Source organism: Papaver somniferum, chromosome 2 (genome assembly GCF_003573695.1).
Source record: "Papaver somniferum cultivar HN1 chromosome 2, ASM357369v1, whole genome shotgun sequence".
NCBI lineage: Eukaryota > Viridiplantae > Streptophyta > Magnoliopsida > Ranunculales > Papaveraceae > Papaver > Papaver somniferum.
The window spans coordinates 157341992-157346329 of NC_039359.1; the positions used below are offsets into that span (position 1 = coordinate 157341992).

Consider the following 4338-nt stretch of genomic DNA (forward strand, 5'->3'; position numbering starts at 1 on the left):
GATGAAAAGGATAGAAAAGTTCATAAAAACTATGATAATGGAACTTGTTAACCATGTGCTCTGGTCATTCTAATAAGGAGGTTAGTGAGTTAACCAAAGAATGGATGGAAACTCTTGACTACTGTCATGAGGAAGAAGCCCGTGAATGTTCCTTCACCTACTTTGCTGATAGTCACACTTGTCCCTCGAGCACATCTGATTGTTCCATGATATACAATCTACCTTCCTAGAAAATAAAATTGATCTTTTAACCAAAGATTTGTACTCAATGAACAGTATGTATCAACTGGAGAAAGAATCATGGATTAAAAGGATTGAAAATATGGAGACAAGAAAAAGCGACATCTCACAATCGTGATTTCAACAAGAAGAATCGATTAACTTCGATAAACTCTGTTAAACTAAACCAGCATATTACTCCCGAAACAAAAACCTAGATCAGAAACTTTGTTCATTGAAACCCTAGTTTTTTGATCTTTAAACTAAGAAACATCAATTGATTCTCCATATAAACTTTGTTAGCCTTAAAATTACGCGCTCACGAAGAACAACTGTAAGTCAATGGCGAAGAATCGTCATCAGCGACTGAATCTGAAAGATTCATCAACAAAACCATTTACAAAGATAAGTTTTCCTCCCAAATCTTATTCTCTTGATTTGGAATTTCTTGCTTTTTGATTGGAGAAAAGAATTTTCAAAAAACAAAATTAGGGTTTCGGAAACTCAAATCTTTGATTTGATCTCGAAATATTTATTTCAAAGATGATCAGCATACAGATCTATAAGCGCTTAATCTTTATCTTGCTATTGCAATTAAAATCTCGAAAGAATTCAAGAAAATATTTCTAGGGTTCTTGATTTGAAACTCCAGGAATCTCTCTATCTTCGTTAAAAAACGGTATTCAAAATTCATAATCAACATACATGAATCTCTCTTACCCATAAAGTTGATTTGATTTTTGTTTCATAAAAAGCGATTTATGTGAATGAACTGATAATTTCATGGGCTAGGAATTTCTAAGAGAAGTACATCCTTCATCAACATCTAAGAGTTGAATTCAAAAGAGATAAGTTTTCACCATCTACTTAAATTTTTGATTACTATAGCTACTGCAATTATTAAAATAGTAGTTTCAACTTAAGCATGATTCTTAATTGTCATCTGTGAGTGATTGAATTATAATATCTCTCTTTACTACTAAAAGCACGAGATCTTACTGTTTGCAATGAGCTGACCTCCAAATGATATCTCTGATTCACATATGAGTTGACCTCCATATGTTGTCTTTATTTCATCTGTGAGATGACCATTTTCAGAACTGTTAATCTGCAACTTTAAAGCTTAATCCTATAACTAAGAATGTGTATCTATGAATAGCCACAAGGACGCCATGGTATTTATTTTAATCTGAATGTAGCCTTAAGACCGCCATGATCTTGGTTTGATTTTTTTTTTTATGTTGGGTGGCAGAGAAGAGGTTCATCTGTTGCCAAGCTAGAAATCTCAGGGGTAGATGGTATTGTCCAAGTAAATGGGAAGATAATTGATAAAAATTCCAGTGTGATCTTAAATGCTGAAGATGAGGTGGTGTTCTGTTCATCTAGTGAACATGCTTACGTATCCTTCTATCTATAATGTTTTCGGTTTAAATTACGAGGTAGGCGATGCATTTTGCCTTAGTTATTGAATAGATTCACCTTCCCGTAGTTAAAGAAGCAAAAGGATATATCCCTTGCATGCTATACATTTCCTTAACCTCTTTATCAGATTTTCCAGCAACTCAAGAATGAGAGCATAACTAGTTCAGCTATGCCTTCTTCCTTGGGCTTAGCAGAAGTACATGGTCTGCAGCTAGGTCCAGGACCCAACTGTGGCTGGAGCATCAATATTAGCCTCTCTTTCAAATCTTAGAAAAGATTTATCGCTTCTTCCTACCCAAAGGTCAAGAAATCTGGCATGAGTTTTTTCTTGTCTCTGTGAAATTTTTACATTAGCAGTGCTTTCATATTGCTTGCAGAATTTAATGTTGAGACTATTGAATACAAGAACATTAGCTTCACTGTCTGGCATGTTTGGGTCAAGAAATATATGAATTTTGCTACATTTTTTTTTCTTTTTCTTTTTTTGCATTTTATGTTGTTACAAAGGTAATTAGTAATATCACTTTTTTACAGATCCCTCCATTGTAGAGGCACTACTTCCAAAACACATAAGTCTTATTTTCTTGGTTGAAAGCAATGACAGAGACCGTGTTTTTGAGGCAATGGATGAACTGCAGGCGAAGTTTAATGAGGTATGTGATAATATCAAACTAATTATTTCTCAATAATGTGATTTTGCAGGTTTCCTTGTGGTTTTTGTTTTCCAGAAAACATACTTGTATACTGAAAATGTTAGAAGTTGAACATCCAACTGATAAGGTAAAGATATAGATACAATTGGCATCCTTAAATTCGTTATTTCCTGGGTTTGTTTCCGTTTTCCATCTTTCACACTCTCACTTTTGTTAGTTATATAGGTACTTGTAATTGAGTATGTCAGGAGTGAATGAGTTGTTGCAATACTTAGCTCCTTCATTTTTTGCAGAGAGCAAATGAGTTGGTCAGGAATTAAACACACCCAAGATCTATAGTCAGTGAATACAAACTGGCTACAGAGTAAGTTAATATTTTCTGGAAAACTGATTTAGTACTTCCTACAAAATCCTTTGTTGTTTGTGTTCATCCTGATTGTAAAGGGTGAATGGTCTGTAGCATAATGGATCTCAATGTTAATTGCTATATATTACTCTGTTAACATAGGTTATTCATTAATGTTTATCTCTTGCTGACATGGTGGCAGGTGCATTCTTTTTTGAGGTTAGTAATGCCTTCTACTTTTTGTGTTTGACGAGAAGGCCAAGGAATACATGAGAGCTGAGAACAAAAGAGGTACAAAATTTACTTTGTTACTGTTTTTTTCTTTTTCTTTGAAGCTTCAGGTAACATGAGACTTATCATGCTCATATGGTAGAACAGTACAAGTATATGTTGGTTTTGGAACACAAATTTTTTGTGCGTAAATCAGTTATTGTGAGTAAATTTACCTTCATGGCTTCTGATTTTTTATTTTTTTTTGTAGCTGCAACACAATGTTTGAAGAGGAAGAGATTGTACGAACATGAAGCTGAAAAACTTGGAAATTTTGGCTTGAAGAGATATGAAGCATGATTATACCCAATTGCAAACCACTATACCTAATTGAAGAGATCTCTTGTAAGATTTTTATTTTTCTTAACACAATATGTAGGATTTGATTCTTTTTTCAACATTTCGTACGATTTCCCTGGATGTAATATTGTGCTTAAACTGAATAGTAAAAATTTAGGGAATGATTTAGTGCTTGCTGGGTATTCAAAATGCATGGAACCCAAATTTTAACAGGGGTAACTTGATTTTGTTACTAGGAATTCTAAGTTTGACCGATCAGAAACTAGTTTTGACCAGTCAAAACCACTTTATTTTTTATGTTGCAAAAAATTTCGCAACTGCGTCCACTATTGCCAACTTTCATTTTCGCAACTGCTTATATCTGTTGCGACTTCCAAATTTCGCAACTGTTTCTAGTTGTTGCGAAATATTTACCTTGCAATAGTTTGAAACGGTTGCGACCGGAAACGTTGCAACGGCTCAACAGCCGTTGCTAAACATTGCAACATGGACTTTCGTAACAGTTCAGCTCTGTTACAACCCCACTTTGCAACAGAATTACACAAATCACTAAAAATGGTGTAGTGAAAGAAATCTTACAAAAACAATAAAAGATAAACCACAGTACCAATCTATTAAAACAAAAAAACTAGCTAAATGAAGATCGGAAGATCAAACTCCTAAACAACTAAAACCTTATATATAATAAACTACTAAATCTAGTAAAAGTAAAGCTAAAAACTGAAAAAAGAAAAGAAAGAAAAGGATAAAGAGAAACTATAGAAAGTGAAGAAAAGGGAGAACATCTGCTCCGATCTGCTTTCATGAGAGCCTATCGGAGTAGATTTTTGTGGTTTCCGTTATCAAGAAAGAGATCATTTGTGTCATTTTTACATCATCCATTTCACCACTAGAAACACTCATTTCTACAAAATTCTAGTTTTCATTTTTTTACCCTCTAAGACTTCCTCTTCTTCTTTTTCTCTGCTCAAGCGATCCTTTTTTTTTTTGTTCTAATTTTAATCTTAAAATCTATATATTCAAGGGTTATTTAGATTTTGGGTCCCAACTTTGTGACCAAATTTGAGTTTGGGTCTAATTAGGAAAATTATAATTAGAGTTTGGGTCTCAGGACCATAGTTGACCGTC

General features: G+C 33.7%; 1 long non-coding RNA gene across 2 annotated transcripts; it reads left to right on the plus strand.

Annotated features, from left to right (window-relative positions):
* Window positions 1-217: 217 nt before the first annotated feature.
* LOC113354172 lies at window positions 218-3449 on the plus strand. 2 transcript variants are annotated; one of them, XR_003361710.1, is made up of 6 exons: window positions 218-1618; window positions 1769-1942; window positions 2176-2421; window positions 2588-2658; window positions 2843-2931; window positions 3122-3449. It is a non-coding gene; the product is annotated as an uncharacterized LOC113354172 (long non-coding RNA). The 2 variants fall into 2 exon arrangements; XR_003361709.1 differs by having other exon boundaries at window positions 219-1618; window positions 2176-2294.
* The last annotated feature ends 889 nt before the right edge of the window (window positions 3450-4338 follow it).